This window comes from Danio rerio, chromosome 15 (genome assembly GCF_049306965.1).
Source record: "Danio rerio strain Tuebingen ecotype United States chromosome 15, GRCz12tu, whole genome shotgun sequence".
NCBI lineage: Eukaryota > Metazoa > Chordata > Actinopteri > Cypriniformes > Danionidae > Danio > Danio rerio.
Window position 1 is genome coordinate 5,089,463 of NC_133190.1, and position 18,096 is coordinate 5,107,558.

Here is an 18,096-nt window from a genome sequence, read left to right on the forward strand (position 1 = left end):
ATACATACACACACATACATATATATATATATATATATATATATATATATATATACATAAATATATATACACACATAAATATATATATATATATATATATATATATATATATATATACACACACATAAATATATATACGCACACATATATATATATATATATATATATATATACATAAATATATATATACATACATACATAAATATATATATACACACATAAATATATATATATATATATATATATATATATATATATATATATATATATATATATAAATATATATAATATAATATACATACATATATATATATATATATACACATACATACACACACACACACACACACACACACATACATATATATATATATATATATATATATATATATATATATATATATATATATATATATATATATACAGTTTGTATTTTCCTCCTTTGTTTTTTCTCTTCTCTTTTTCAAATATTGCCCAAATGATGTTTTACAAAACAAGGAAATTTTCACAGTTTGTCTGATAATATTTTTTCTTCTGGAGAAAGTCTTTTGTTTTATTTCAGCTAGAATAAAAGCAGTTTTAAATTTTTTTAAAATCTTTTTAAGGTCGCAATTATTAGCCCCTTTAAGCTATATTTCTTTTCGATAGTCTACAGAAGAAAGATAAAATAAATCCATTATTAGAGATGAGTTATTAAAACTATTGTGTTCAGAAACGTGTAGAAAAACAAATGTGTCGTTAAACAGAAATTGGGGGAAAAACTAAACAGAGGGCTAATAATTCAGACTGTACATCCGCCGTGGTACTGTGTGTGTGTGAATGAGAGAGAGCGTGCACATCCGCCGTGGTGCCAGGTGTTGCTTGTTATAAGCTGTCTGGACTCTGTAGCATGCAGTTGGGTGTTTTTTGGGAGGCATATTTAATCGCTATTCATTTTACATTTTTCCTTGGCCCAATGTGTACCTGCTATGTGTATAGAAATAATGCTGATATGATATTTGAAACACAATTGGTAGTTGTCAAATATATTGAGTGGATCTGTTTGTAAATCTGACTTTGAAAAAGCAAGTGCCTCACCAGCTGCGGCCCACACGTCCCATCACAAAGGGGCAAACAAAACTGACATTTAGGCTACAATCCTTGCACAACCTGCACTTTTATCTGCTATCTCTCTCGCTTGTTAGTGCCCAATTTTAATGTAAGATTTTGGAAACCAGATCTAAATTTAGCGGGTTTGGTAGAAAACGAGGCAGGTCGGGTAGAAAACGAGGCGGGTCGGGCAGCGGGTGATTGGGGCAGTTCTTGATTAAAGATTATTAGGGCAAAAACATTTTTTACAAAATAATTTGTTCCCAGATCTATCATTTATAACAACCACTACTATATAAACATAAAAATAAAGAATATATTTGTGCATCATGCTGAGTTTAATGCATTGATATGCATTGGTTTCAACATCCTCCTCCCAGAATTGGAAATGTAGTTTGTTTAAAGGGTCACGAAACACTAAAACACATTTTTTGAGCTGTTGACAGTCGTATATGTGTCCCACACTGCTAAAAACACTATTAGGACACCTATATTTTGCTAAAAAGAGTAAATTGGTTGTTTTTGCGTTATTTCAAGCAAATTCGTACTTCCGGTTTGAAACTAATTTTTGAAGCTGCGTCACGGTCATGACATAATAGCGTGTATTCCAGCGTGCAGACTGGACGTCTGTGCCAGAGTGTGTCTTATTACGTCTTACAGTGTGTTGCATTAATGCATGAGTAAGGCTTGGTTCAAACCAATCAGCGCGCTCTATTGTGCAACTTCATTAATATTCATTACTGTCACAGTGTTTAGACGACAGAGACGCCACGTTGTGTTGGCAAAACAAGCGTGAAGTGTTGCTTTTATAGTTTGCTGCAGTTAAGTTTTGTTTTCATTTTCTCTCTGTGGGAGCGCAGACTCATGTGTGGATTAACAGTGTACGCGACGCTCGACAACAATAACTTACGTGTCTAAGGAGGCACATTGTTTACCTGAGAGCTGTTCTCATTAGCAAACGCTGAGATCCGGATTCGCTTGTAGTCTCCTCTTAATAAAGACGCGGCTCTAGTTGCTGGTGATTGTCCTGTCTCTACAGATTTGGTAAGTGAGCGACCAGTGCTCTTTGTTTATTCAGTTTGTTCGTATCGAACTAAGTTAACTATTGCACCGAGTGTAAACATGTTAGCACCACAACCAAACTTTAACCTTGTGTAAGATTTTCACCGCATTTTGTGACCGGATTAACACACGCGGCTCTCTGACACTACCTGCTATGTGCATCTAAGTTTCTGGGAAATGCGGAGGGTTTTTTTCTCTCATTCGCCGTGCGGTATCAAACATTGCATGAAAAATACACGCTTAGAGCAGTTCCTCGAATCAAATATCTCGTTTGTCGCGAGGGGCATGAATGAATTCCCTAAATGAAAGAGCCAAACTGCAGTTAAAGTCCACCATTTAATAATTTGGCAAATAATTCGACTACAGATGTCCATGTAAACACCATCTCTTTCCCCCGTGTGTGTGTGTGTGTGTGTGTGTGTGTGTACACTCTGAAACTCGCGCGTGCCCAAATAGACACTCCCACACCATCCCATTTTAGTTTCTCCGACACTCCCCCCTAAACAGAGCTGGGAACGCCCACTTTGCTGACTTTTTTCAAAGTAGAGGTGTGAAAACACACTGCTGAAACAAGGGGGTTTCATGGCCCTTTAAATCGTTTCATTGAGTTTCTGATCCTATTTTCATTGGTTGCTATGGTTTTTGATAACTCCCCAAAACACAGCACACAAGTAATAGTGTTAAACATGCACTAGTTACTCGTTTTCCAGCTGTTCCTCTTAACACTTGTGTAGTGTAGCGTCTAGAGGAACAAAGAAAAAATAACCTCGCCATCTAAACCAAAGGATTTAGCATGGTGGAGAGAGATAAGGACAAGGAGATGTGAGCCAACAGGACAGAAATGACAAAAGCAGAGCCCAGATACTCTAAATTTAAAAATGAGATGGGTGACTGACTGGTTGCAGCTGGCTTGATTTACTCCCTCTTGAATTGGTCCAAAACCACACACTTCTCATTTTAAAGAAGTACCACAAACAACAGGGAAATGCCATAAATGTTTTATAAAAACACACAGATCCTGAGTGAGGAATGAACTGAAATGCATTCACAGTAGTTAAACCCTCCATCTGCTGCAGGTCTCAAAAGTCTCACTCCACATGTTCAAACTTTCATGGGAATGACACCACAGAGTACAACAAGATGAGGGAAGCTCGATGTTGGCTTTAAAAGCTTGAGGTTTGAAGGTGTTTATGGCAGAAAGAAAAGCAGGCCGTATTTACGTTTCCATCTAAATATGTGCATTAGTCTTATGCACAAAACTGGAATGCTGCATTAAACGTTTGCAAATAAAAAAACATTTCCATACAAGTCAAAGAGAACAAAATCATCACTTCCTGATAAACTGTTGCCAAATCAGTTACAGATTTGGGCTTGGGCAATATGACCCCCACATTTCATACCTCAGCGTCTTCATCTTGGAGAATGATGATCCCACCCCAACTCCTCCCACCTTTTTCTAGGTTTGATGACACGGTGATTAGCAATGTTACCTCACACCATGTCTCTGGTTAAAAGTTCTTACTGGACCAGTCGACATTGCTGTTTATGTTCTCACTGCTCTTGCGTGGGTTTCCCCCGGGTTCCTCCCACACTCCAAAAACACACCATATAAGTAATTTGACCATACCAAATTGGCACTATAGACAAGCTCTAAAGGCTCCTAAACACCGGGACGCTTTTCATTTACGTTATCGTCAGCGTTTTTCAAGACGTTTTTCCGGATTCGAACTTAAGGAATTTTCACTGGCGTCGAGCAGAAGAGTATGCAAAAATCACTCCTTGACGTTAAATGGCGCTACACAACTTTAAGCTTCTGACACCCGCTTGTAACACTGAAGAAGACAAAGTTGACACGCTTGTTGTTATGGATGGTTCAAGTAGCAGCTCTAGCGATGAAGAAATGATTATTGTTCACCAGAGCAATAAGCAGCTCCACATTCATATCGCCTCTGGGCATCTTCTCCGATGTGCCTTTGCATTGACAGTTTTGCACTTGAGCGCCTCCAAGTGCTGTTTAATGTAACTTCAGCAGCTCCGTGTACATGATCAAAAGTGCCGATCTGATTGATTGGTGAAGAAGGTTTTGATGTGGCGTGTCAAAAAAAAAAAAGAACAATGTTTCTTAAAAAAATTACGCTTGTACGCCTGGCGTTTTGCGCGTTGGTGCACACAATCACATTGGCGCCCTTTATTTAGTCACGAGGCATTAAGTGAAGTTTATTTATAAACAAATTTCGAGAGGATCACGTGCTTATGATTGTTCACAGCTGTTCCAACTTTAGCTAATGACTGATTATCCTATCAGACGATCCTTAACTCACTATAAATAACCAGACTTTTCTCATCTCAATATCTTCGTCTTGAAGAAACCCCCCCCACCCAACCCTACTTTCCCTCCTTTCAAACGGGCGTCACGGTGGCCAGCGATTAGCGCTGTTGCCTCACAGCAAGAATGCCCCTGGTTTAATTCCTTTCCAAACCAGACGGCATTTCTGTGCGGAGTTTGCTCGTTCTCCCCATAGTCGCGTGGGTTTTCCCCGGGTCCTCCGGTTTCCTCCCACAGTTCAAAAACAAGCACTCTAAACAATTAATCCAAATACTTTAGCTAAACTCTGAGTACACCTTTCAGCATCCATATCTGACACTTAGCTACAACAAGCAAGAGGGGGAGTCATCGAGATCTACCTGAGCTCAAACTCCCCTCTCGCCATGCAACGGGAGGGAGCCCAGGGCTCGAGGATCTTATAAGCTCAGGGCTCAAGTTTGAACTCTTGAAACATAAACAGAAAACGCAAACAAAAAGTGTCCCGGTGTGCACGGGACTTAAATTTTTAAATATATTGTAGTGGACAACCCCTATAATAATGTGTTTTAACAGGGGTTGTTTGTATCAAATAAGTCTTAGATATGATATGAAAATTGAAATCACAAAAACCAGATTAGGTGAAATTCGAACGCGGGCCACCTGCGCCGCAGTCCAACGCTCGATCGCTGGTCCACGTGAGCACTGAGAGGTTTGGCTTTTTCACCACCCTTAATGCCACTCCCAGAGGACCTCAAACAACAACAAAAAAATGTTATCAGTAATATTTACTAAACCGTTAGGCGCCAGACAAGATTACCTTGCGTAAAAATTAAATACAATAATACCTCGGATAGCCGCGGCAAGCACGCAACCTCCATACACAATGAAAAAAGAAAAGACTAAATAAATATAACTCAACACACACTTTTAAATTAAATCAACTCTTATATTGTTCACACCGTACAATGAAAATGTTTTCTAAACAAAATATATAGTTTCATCACTATTCAGTCTCAAAGTTTTAAAGATCTATAAACAAAATTAACACTGCTTAGGAAACAATAAAAGAAAAGAGAGAAAGAAAGAAAGAATTCAATAATAATGTGTGGGTGATATAACGGAAACAAGAGAGAAAAAGAAATGTAAAGAAAGCCTGTGAAATAAAGTTGCAACGTGCGTGTATGAATGAATGTAAATGAACTATGTTACTGACCTGGGCAAACAACGCTGATTCTGTACAGGTTCACCTTTTCTTTCGATTCCCAGAGGACTGTGCGTGTGCGTGCTGTTACTATTCTTCCAATGTCTTTTGGGTTCGAATGCCGACAAATACTCCCAAATCATGGTTTTATGTATTTTAATTAAATTTCTGTTTTATAGTGTAGCCTAAATAGATTACAGCTGCGGATACGCCATCAATAAACCATCATTTTTGTAACACTAAAACAATAATAAAAATTTTTACAGTACTGATGGTTGGGTTTAGGGTTTGCGTAGATGTTAATGAAATACAATAAATGGGAAATTTAATGAATAATATAACTAATTCTTGATACCTTCTGGCCAAAACTGTGTCTGATCTAGCAATAACCGTTTTAATACCAAAACAAGACATATTTATTCACAAAGTGTTTATTCGGATGTCAGACCAATGTTGAAACAAAACGAAACAAGAACAAAGCATTACCAACTGGTATTAAAGCATTTCAAACTAGCTGTATCAGCCTGGACTCAAACCCACTATCCCCACATGGAAGTCAGAAACCTTAACTGCTCCACTAAATCTCTTGAATATATACTTCTACAAAGTGGGGTTTAATACCTCAATTTGCTAAAATGTTCTTGCTAAAGCTGTTTCGGTGCAATACATAAAAAATGACCACTAGGTGTCACCGTAGAGTGGGGTTTTGAAACGTTTCGAAGCTTCGACTCATTTGCCTCGATTGTTTTAGTGTTTCATGAAGCCTCGCTTTGCCCACCACTAGTCTTCACCACCAACACATACGGACAGAAAAAAAAAAAAAACCCTTTTCTCCTGCCTTTCCTTCCGCTTTTATTAGCTGCGTCCCAAATGGCACACTATACACTATGCACTAATGCACTATGTACTTATGCACTTACACACTCAACAGGATAGTATATGCATGTAGTGTCGTCCCAAATGGCACACTAATGTTTTTTTACTAAGCGGAAATTCAAACCGTTTCCCTGATGACGTTTGCCAAATCAGTGAAATAAACAACCGAATTATCAAATAATACCTGCCGTGAGTATAACCCCATTCACCATCGGGAGGCGCTATAATCACTCTTGTAGGAGAATTTTGCTTTCACCATCCAAAATAAATAAAGTTATCCAACATGTGCGTCTGATAGCTCCGCCCCTTCCGCTACGTGAGCAAACCTGCGGTCGTTGAGTGCGTGAAGTGTCCATCATTCCACACTTCATTTTAGCGGCTGTATGAGTGCATCATCTGGGTAATTAAAGAGCACTTATTATTTTTAGAGTTTTCAGTGTGAACGCACTACTTACACTATTTATACTACAAAATGGCATAGAATAGTGCATAAGTATGCGATTTGGGACGCAGCTATTGTCTCCTATTCTCTACCTGACCTTCCGCTTCCTCCCGACCCCGGAAGTATGGTTTGGAAGCTTTAGGAAGGGAAAGTCAGAGCAGCGCCCCCAGTGGCACTTTGAAAAAATGGGAGAGCATCTCATTTCACCACAGTGTATTCCCCCTTTGAGCTAAGTTTCTACTTTGGATTTGTTTAAATATATTATATTTAATTACGCACTAACCTGTCTGAAATCATATATAATTAAAAAATTAAACGCAGACAAAACAACAAAATGGTTTAACTTTTTTTTAATGCATCGGAAAATGACACCATGTCATCCTTTACGTTAAATATTCATAAACATGAGCCTATTTGCCAGCACCCAAAGGGCTTGAAATGAGGATTAATCGTTTTTGCTGACATAAAAACAAGGATAATGTTGATTGGACATGGGATTCTTAATTCATTTTTTACCCAAGTGGATTGCTCATGGTTCCGAGCTTAAACAAGATTTATATTCATTGAGCTGCAGCATATGGCATGTGCACTGGCACAACTCAAATACTGTGAAGCGCACCGTCCTAATGCACCATGATAATGTATTATAACTGGCCCTGTTTACTTATCCAAAACCCAAAGCTATTTACCAACTTCAAACAAAATGAGCAAGATTTGCTGCCAGTAAGCGCAGGTACCATTTAGGCTGTTTTTGCAAATAGATCCTCAGTCCTTGCACAATAGTGCTGTTCAGAAGCCAGAAGTGATTCGGCTATTTATGGAATATTATTGCATGTCAGGCTGCAAGAAAGAGGCCTATTATCTGTGCCAGAATACAGAGGAAATCAGAGAGCTAAATTACTAGGGTGCCTTTTCCGTGAGGACATTTCTGTTGTTTTCAGTTTGGAAAAAGGCTTAAAGGGGTGGTTCACCCAAAAATGAAAATTACCTCGTCATTCTCCATGGTGAGGTTTGAATCATTTATGGGCTACTTTCTTCTGTTTAACACTAGATACAACATTTTCATGAATGCTGGTTGCTGGCACATATTTTCTTACAGTACTATAGGAAGTCAATGGGTATTAGCTTTGGTGATCTTCTTTCATTCATTAGTGTTGTGGATTCATAAACTAACATATTCTCTATTTCCTTTTTCAGTGTAACATAGAACTCCAAATCATGACAAACGCAAATAAAAAAATTTAAAAAGTTGTGATTTCTAAATGTACTTTGACCTGTATTTCACTGTAGACAATATAAACACAAAACATTTAATGTTTTGTCTGGTCAACTTAATTAAATTTGTAAAGATACACCCTTTCCTGTCATTCAGACCTGCAACAGATTCCAAAAAAAGTTGGTACAGGAGAAGTTTAAGGCTAGTAAACTGTCATGACTGTGTTTGTCCACAAGATGCCACTGTTGTTCGCCAGCTACTCCCAGCGAACTACAGTGGCTTAAGAACTACATTTCCATACATTCTTTCTATATATTCTATATATTCTATATATTCAGTCATTCATCCTCTGTTTGTCAGTTGGTCGTTGTCTTCTTCATTGGTATGTGTTCCTGATCTTGCTCTGTATCTTGTCTAAGTTGTCAAAGTCTAGTTTGAGTTAATACTGTTATAGTCCTCATTTGTTTGTTTTGTTTGTTACTTTGGATTTTTGTATTTTCCGTCACTTTCACTGCACAACCATCATTAAAATCTGCACTTTGATTCTACAACCGTTTTTTTCCCGTTTTCAATCCCGTACCGTGACAGTAAACAGGTAAATTGGTTGAATAATGATGATTTGAAACGGGTGATGTCAACAGGTGACCATAATTATGATTTGGTACAAAAGCAGCATCCAAGAAATGTCTAGTCCAGGGATGTCAAACTCAATTCCTGGAGGGCTACAGCCCTGCACAGTTTAGTTCTAAGCCTGCTCTAACACACTTACCTGTAGGTTTCAAACAAGCCTGAAGGACTCAATTAGTTTAATCAGGTGTGTTTAATGAGGGTTGGAACTAATTAGGGCTGCGGCCCTCAAGGAATTTAGAATCTCTGGTCTAGTCCTTTAGGAGTAAAATTGGGCAGAGGATTGCCAGTTTTCCAACAAATACATGAGAAAATTAATGAAATTTTTAAAAACAATGTCCCTTACCCTGCTGAAAAATCCAGCTTAAACCAGCCTAGGCTGGTTGGCTGGTTTTAGCTGGTCGACCAGGCTGGTTTTAGAGGGGTTTTGACCACTTCCTGGCTCGTTTCCAGCCATTTCCAGCCTGGTCTTAGCTGGTCAGGCTGGAAAATGACCAACCAAATCCAGCTAAAACCAGCTTGACCAGCCTGGTTTAAGCTGGATATAGCTGGTTTTGGCTGGACTCCCAGCTTGGCTAGGCTGCTCAAGCTGGTTTTAGCTGGTCATCTCCCAGCCTGACCAGCTAAGACCAGGCTGGAAATGGCTGGAAACCAGCCTGGAAGTGGCCAAAACCCCTCTAAAACCAGCCTGGTCGACCAGCTAAAACCAGCCAACTAGCTTAGGCTGGTTTAAGCTTGATTTTTCAGCAGGGTAGACATGTAGAAATTTCATCTTCAACACTGTATAACAATTAAAAGTGCTATCACACTTGCACTTTTGGTCTGCACCCAGGTTCATTTGATGTCATAGTACGGTATGTTTAGCTAGTGTAAACGTGTCTGGGTGCGCACCCGTGAACCGTACCGGAGTCCGCCTGGAAGAGATGGTCTGGGGTACGGTTCATGCAAACTCTGGTATTGTTTACTCCTGATGTGAATGCAATCGTACCAAATAACGGAAGTGAACCGCCAACTGTACAAAAAACTATCGTTTTCATAATGTTCGTTCGTGTCTGTGTGTCACGTTTCGTACCTTGGTGATACGTGGGACCAGGGTAATCACAGTGACACACTGGGATGTCTGCTTGTCCAACACAATCTCACGGCAATTCGTTACTTTTTGATTTAGTGGCTAATTTGTATGAATTTTGTACGATCTAATTCATACAATTTAGTATAATTTGCTCATCACCCAGTGACGTTGGGGTTAGGGCTGGGGTTGGGGTTGGGTCCCACCCCACCCACTCTTTTTTAAAATCGGACATTTTCATAAGACTGAACTCAGGAATTCATACGAATTAGCCACTAAACTGACAAAACAAAGTACTTGCGTTCCCTCGTGAGATCAGGCTGGCTTGTCTCCTCCAAACACAGCTTCTGCAGACACTGTGATGTTCTGAATGTTTATAATATTTTTGTGGCAGATGGACGTGAGTCGCTTTCTGTATCTCCAAAACCAAAAGCTTCAGTGAAAGCAGAATGATAGCGATTTGCGGACGTCTTTCCATTTTGTCGCTTGCTTTCGTGACCTTGACCTAGAAATGGCCATAGCGTACCGAGGTTCAGAAAGAAAAAAGACAATGTGAACACAAACCAACTGAGGAGGTGGCAAGGGGGACAATCGAACTTGGGTAAGGTTCAAGCAATTGAACCAAGTGTGAAAGCACCCTAAAAGATTCAGGAAATCTGGAGGAATTTCCATGGGACAAGGATGCAAGCCTAAGCTGAACTACCATGATCTCGGATCCCTCAGGTGGCACTGCATTAAGAATTGAGAATCAAAGATGTAAGCTCTATGTCAGTGTTTCCCAACTCTGTTCCTGGAGGCAAAATGCAACAACGCAGACCCCATACTGTTGCCCACCTAAAATTACACCTGAAACATAACATCACTTGGTGTCTATAGTTCCTAAATGTCTTTTAAGTGTTGTTAAAAGGAATGGCAACATTACAAAGTGGTAAATGCTTTACTGTTTCTGCTTTTTTTAAATGTCTTGGAAGAATCAAAATTGAAATACATGTTTATTTTGGGAAGAAAAAAAGAATACAAATCAAGAGGAACACATTAAATAATGTTTGCTGCATTGTCCTCAATTAAATACAAGTTAAAGTAAATTTAGGAATCACTACTTTCTTTTTGTTATTTGCTTTTTTTCATACTGTCCCAACTTTTTTTGATTTGGGGTTGCACTTTTACTTGAGTTTAATTTCCAACTATTCTTTCCACCACTGAAGATCCCTCTGGCTCAGGAAGGGCTTGACTCTACTGAGAAGGCAAAGCTGAAAAAAGCTTGTCTTGACCACTGAATCAATCTGGTAATCAAATTTTAAACTGCTGTCTGCTCTCCACACCCACGCTTTTGACCACATGGGGAAGCAGAGCAAGAGATAAGAGATAAGGTATTTGACAGGTTTGAATTACCAAAGAGAATACACTCAGTTGTGTTCTCATGCAGACAGAAAGTTCTGTGACTACCAGGGCTTCACATTAACATTTGCCAAATGCGGGTAGACTTCGGTTGTGGTGGGTTAGACAGCTGCTCCCACTAGCCACTTTGGCTTGCTGAAACTCATTGCCAGTGCTGGCTCGTCGTCACTAGTTTAGACTGTTACGCCCCATTCACACAGGGCTTCAGCGTCAATGCTTGACAGAAGGCGTGTCTGAAGTTGGGGCTGAAACAATCGTCATAGAAGCGTCAGCCAATGAAATTCACTGTCTAGCTGGTGTATTTGCATACAGCGATCTGATTGGCTGACGCTTCCATCGGTGCTTGAAAAGTTGAGCTGGTCCAACTTCTGCAGCGAGCAACACCTCTGAAGCGGCGCCGACGGATCCACAATGCAGTTCGGCAACGCCTGACGTCACCCATTCAAAGTGAATGGGAAGCTTTGACGCTGACGCCCCGTGTGAATGGGGCGTTAGTTAATGACCGTTTGTGTATATGCGTACAAATGTGATTTTAGAATTGAGATGCAGCACGACTGACAAAAACAGCTTTTCGCGGTATCAAAGGAAAGCAGTTTAATAACGAATGAGAGGATCACGTGCACGGTGAGACAGGTGTTCCTCACTCACTGACCAGGGCTTTAGTGTCGCTCCTGTGCAGTTTCCTCACTAGAAGCAACCGTGCCTGGAAACAAAACTAAAGCGATGCTTGTGCACTCACAGTCCTTAAAGGGCTGTGGGATTCTTTGTAAGCAGCAGCAGTTTGTTGTCGCTTTCACTTTAACTGTTCTTTGAACAGATTATTAATTGGCCTAACATTAACTGCATTATCTTTTCATTATCGCGCAGAGAATATTTTTTACCCGCTTTCTTTTGCTTGCCGTTATTTGTGTTTATATAGTTTAATAATCATCCTTTACAATAATATTGCTTTAATATGTTATTGTGAGCATAGTTAACTGGTGATCTGGGATCTTGAGCCAGAACAGTCTACTGTGCATAGTTTTAGATGCGAGAGAATATATATATATATATATATATATATATATATATATATATATATATATATATATATATATATATATATATATATATATATATATTAAATGTCAGCTGTTTTGTTGAATAAAAAGTGTATGTATACAACAATATTTTGCTTTGTTTTTGACACATTATTTAAAATTTGTGGCAAGGAAATAATTAGTTAGGTGAGGCCAGTGAAAAAAAGGGAAATCCTTATTGTGTTGAGCCCTGAAAAGTCCTGTGAAAGAAAACTAATTGCAATGCGACACTTTTTTTGCTCATGCTTTTTGAGTAAGCTCATAAACAAAAAGCAGTTAAATGAACAAGGAGGCAAGTGGAAAAAACACTAAATCTAAATGAAGTCATTTTAGCATGCCGCAACCCATGCCAAAGTCAAAGTTCATGCATATAAGATAAGTTTTCCCAACAACAAAAATTGTGGCTAGTGAAAATGGTGAGTGGCTAGTAACGGTGGAAAACTACTAGCCACAGTGGCTGATGATCAAAAAATTTTATGTCAAGCCCTGGGGTTCGTTCTTCGTACCTCGCTTAAATGATCTAAGATGATTTGGCAGATCCTGTATCTTTAAATCTTGATAACTGATCTCTGGCTAATTTGGTTTTTCAAACAAATTCGCAAATCAGTTTAAAATGTCTGGATGAACTGATCTGATTTTGATGCGTGTGTTGTGAAGGACAGATCTATCAATTCCCGAACTCATGATCAGCAATGCAATGATTGGCCGACGGCACAGCAGCGTAAGGACAACATCGAATTAATATTCAATTATCCATATGAGCAAAATGACATCAAATTAGCAGTAAACGGTTTGCTAAATATGATGTGCAAATAACTCTCCACATTTGTTGTGAGCTGCAGGCTTCACACTTTCATGTGTCAAGAGTATTCATCATGTATTTCAATGCATATCAATGTATTTTGTTTTACATTTAGAGAAGATTTGGTTTATTATAGTAGCCTAGGCCTACTGAAGTTTTTTTAATCGACGTTAGGAATAACTGTATAAATTAATTTTGCATCAATAAAGCATTTTGACAGTGGTAAAGTTGTCTGCAACTTTTGCGAAGCATCAAATCACTGGTATATTAGCGGTCAAAACACGTGCATGACTGCATAAATTATAATCCTTTTAAAAAAAAATGATGAATATTGTGCATGTACGTGTCTGTAACTAAAAAGTTCATATCAATGTTCTCTTTGAACCACCAGGTGGCAGTCTTTTTTTTATATAACTACTTTAAGAAAACATCAGCATTTGGTACATACTTTCAGTATTATCTTTGCTTGAAATGACCCGATCTAATCCTGTTTATATGAATGAGCCTGCTCCCGACCAGGTTTGAGCTACCAGAACTGTTAATACGACGACTCTTAGAGGAGTTTTGAAGAACTAAATGATCCTGGATCATGTCAAATCGTCAACATCCAAATCCAGCTATCTGAGTAATCCACCTACGAAGAACAGACCCCTGGTAACAGCCATAGTTTGATGTCATCCAAACATCTCTGGAAAGTGCAACCAATGAGTTTGGAAAAACAGCGTGTGATCGTAGTGATAAAACCATAATAACGATTAAAAACGTTCAAAGGAAATGAGTAAAACCATTAGTGGCATTTTATAAAGACATAACATGACAATTAATTAGTATTTTGTGGCTGCGCCGTGATCCTTAAATAGAGTTGTTTAAACAAATATGCTATTAAACGGTTCTTGTTTCAATATGCCTGGCAAGATTGCTAAACTATTAAATATTCAGTGTTTTCCAGCATCTAGCTTGTTTTTATGTCACTGTGTCAAGCAATTAGACAAAATTAATAATTAGTTTATTAATTACTACTACATGAACACATTAACTGACAACCAATAAAGGAACTGCTTTAGGAACAATTGACATCAAATCTCCGTAGCGCCTTCTTCTGACACAAATCCCATTACGCTCGAGTTATCTGAGCACATCTGAAAGAATTTTCTGCTCATCGCTAGATTTTACACCCGTGTCAGAAACATTTAAGCCTGCCTTTTGTTCAAATAGGGAAAAGAAGGAAATTGGATCTTGGTAAAAGTGCAGTCCCTTATGTCATCAGCAGATCTAATAAAGCTTATTGCTCAAGGAGCAAAGCCAAATGTAGTCTGACAGGAGGAAGGCATGAGCTCAGAGATCCAAACCGCTACATGCTGGCCTTTACCGTGTTTAAATAAGAGGCCAGACTCACAGTCATCACCTGCAAGGGCCATTCTCCATAATTAAACAGCACCATGCTTCTATGTTTTATTTTTAATGTCACCTTTACCAATGTATACTTATGTCCAATGTATAGTTATGTCCACCTTTACCAATGTATAGTAAAGTTTTGATCACAACAGAAACTATAATGACAACTATTAAGTGCCACATCAAAGCATTATTATGGTGCTTTCACAACTGTAGTTCGCTTCATTTGGTACGCACCAAGGGTAATAAATGATACATTGTTGCATCTTCTGCCGTCTTTGGGTTGTTTTCACACCACACTGCTGGCTTTGGTCCGAACCAGTTGAAACGAACCAAAATGCAGTCATCTGACAAAATCCACATCTCTTATTGGCCAGATGTTGTTGAACATATTTCCTAAACTGCTTAATGATTGGTCAGAATTCACGTTTGGGAAAATGCAGGGCTGATAGTGGAAAAAATTCCTGAGCCTGAACTTTTTTTCCTTGCCCCTGAGGTGAGTAGGGGTGGGGGTACTATGTATGCAACGCACTTTTAACACATAACTTGTGGGCCCCTGGGCCCAAATATATTAACAGCCGATGTGTAACCCTGATCATCATTATTGTCAAGTGGCTCTTTTTAGACACATGCCAGTAATGTCAGTGACACATGCCAGTGTCAGTGATCTTGTGACATGTGCCAGTAGGTGTCAGTATAAGCACGTTATAAGCAGATTAATCTTATAAGTCTCTTTGCTTTAATATTTAGAAATCATTAGGCAAATGACACCTGTTATCTTACATGCATATATGTTATGAGTTTTCAACATGCATTTTATTATAACTTTTTAAAGGATATTATTTAAAATACCTTAAAATGAAAATAAGTTAAATAATAAAATAAATGAATGAATTAAAAACATAGAGAAGTCCATATTGTAGGGAACAAAGGAACTGCCAGGATGCAATAATATACAGTACAACAGATAAGTGTAACCCCTCCCATACATAAGCATGCCACAATAAATTTGACTGACATGTACTGTCAAATGACTATATTACGTACGGAAGTATGACTACGAATACATAAAATAAATGCGTTTAAATTAAAACATCGTGGAGTAGCTCAGCAAATAAACTAACTTGCGACGCGATAAATTAGGTTAAAAGTCGCGTAATGATTAAATATGGTTTTGCTCGTGTTAATTAATGTCATAAGCTTCGCCGGGTGTCGATGTCACTGCAGTGACATGCAGCGCGACACTCTGAGTGACACAGGTCACTACACATGCCACTAGCGAGTGACACATGACAGTGGAAAACCGGACGTTAGGCTTGCCATGATAGACGGTGTTGACGGTGATACCAGTGTTAAGACGCAACACCGGTGACATCACTTTTTCACCGTGACACCGTCCCCATATTTGTTTTTTTTTTTAAGTATTGTTTTTTTTTTAATTATTTAAATATTTATTTGAATTAAATGGGAAACATAATTCTAAATAATTTACCTAAGATGAGAGCATGCACTATAATTATCATCTGATCATAGCTACAATGCGTCATATTTCATTTATCACATCAAGAGAACAAGAGGAGTCGAATTTACAGAAAGAGAATGGCGGACGGATAAGTGTCAAAACGCAATGCAAAAGCGCCTGTTTGGCTATATTTTGCAAAAAGAGAACCTGAAGACGTAGGTAAATGAGGCAATCTGCAAACTTTGCCTGACAATGGTGGCAGCAGTTGGAGGAAACACAACTAGTTTATACACTCATTTTCAACACTTGATGTTCAACTATGTGTGGGTCCCGGGTAGATAAGATCAATAGCCATAAATGCGCAACGCATACTGATTTTTAAAATCACGCGACCATCATCACAGTTTAATAATAAATTATCTTTTTTTGCAATTGATTATTATGCGTTTAATGTAAAAAAAAATCAATGAAGAATAGGCCGACAAAAGAGTGGGCTAACCAGTGTGTGCGCGCGTCTTTTATCACTGAGGACGCTCTCTTCAAAAACCGAAAGTTGCTTCGTCTGTCTGGCAATATTTCGGCTTTTAATAAATGAAAAGTTAATTTAGATGAGTCAATATTAAAAATTGCAATAAAGTAACTGAGACGTGCGGCCACACATCAAATCTGAGGTCTGATCTCATCTCTCTCTCTCGCTGTCATCCAGACACAGACGCCTAACGAGTCAAGTCGCAAAACTGAGGCTGGTACCAGCTGACAGGTAGAATTGCTGAACCCTTGCGAAATCTGTCAGAATACAGCAATGAAATAAACATGCATAAATGTCTTTGAGCCAGAAAGTCTATCTAGGATATCTCAAAACGCAATTGGAGCCGTGGAGGAGTTGTGTATTTCTGTCGATTTGTTTTATTTCGTTAAGTAATAATTTAAAGCTTTCTATAAATATATTTATTATGTCTGTGAGGCATATACATTTTGCTTCATTTTGTTAAGCGCTCCTGTTCAAAAACCAGACGACAGAAAGCGCATAATTTTGGTTTTCTTTATTTTATAAAAACGCTGTAATGTTTTTTGATGTATTACTCGTACTTTGTGAGCAAAAATGACGGATAACTTTAAATTGCTCCCACTGAAAAAATGCAAGTGATTGCTCTGGCGCCTCGATGTCCTGCAAGCTTTTTATAAGCAAACTATGCGCCTAATAGCACACATTCTTTAACGTTTAAGCTACCATTGTTTTATACTTGAACTGTTTTATATCTTTTATTTTAGGCAAGTCGTGATGATCTGAGAAGGCAAACTGATCAAACAGACAATGATGGTCTTCCGCTGGGCGCTGTTCGTTAAAAAAAATATTTTTAACGAATAAAAAATGCTCCAAACGTTTTTCTAAATAAGCTGAATAAAAAACGAAACTAAATATAAACACTTTGCCATTAGGCTACATACAAAACTGAACTATTTCATAGCTGAAACACTAAGTTGTTTAAGGAGAAGGGGGAAATATATTTTTGTCCCGTCTATTGCTTCACCGTTATTTCGAGAATAAACCCAGCGTAAATATGCAGATGTCATTCCCAAAACATATCAGCGTATATGTGCCGAAAACGAAAGTTTCATACAAATTCTGAATGGATTATTGCCTGGAAAGTGCAAAGCACGCTCCTCTTATTATCACTAAAAAGCGTCACTAATCTTAGTTCATAGAGATCTCACAAAGATCCGTTTTATTTATAAAGCTCTCTAAATTACACAATTAATCTTTTATTTACATGGCGTCTACACTCAAAAGATGATTCACGAGCACACAAAATGGCACTTAATAAAAACCAATCCGGCGCTTTCAGCAGTGAGTGAATTCTGTGAATCTAGAGAAATGACAGATCAATATCCGTGGACCTGATTTTTTTTTTCCCCGCAGCCACAGTACGCCGGAAATCCGGCGTGGTGCCGGAACGCTATCACCCCTGAAAATGCCAATGAACTCCCGCAGGTAAACAAAACCGGCAGTAACAAAATGTCGCTTTTTACTATGAAGGGACAACTGCACTGACTGATTGTATGCCTGCTTTA

The 18,096-nt window shown here is 38.5% G+C and overlaps 1 protein-coding gene and 1 long non-coding RNA gene across 2 annotated transcripts in view; one reads left to right on the forward strand and one right to left on the reverse strand.

Moving 5' to 3' along the window:
- brwd1 (bromodomain and WD repeat domain containing 1) overlaps window positions 1–18,096 on the reverse strand; it is a 1,114,832-nt gene that overhangs the window by 48,135 nt on the left and 1,048,601 nt on the right. The window lies entirely within an intron of this gene.
- Window positions 1–18,096, forward strand: part of LOC141378013 (uncharacterized) — a 56,260-nt gene that overhangs the window by 20,285 nt on the left and 17,879 nt on the right. The gene's annotated exons all lie outside the window — the stretch shown is intronic.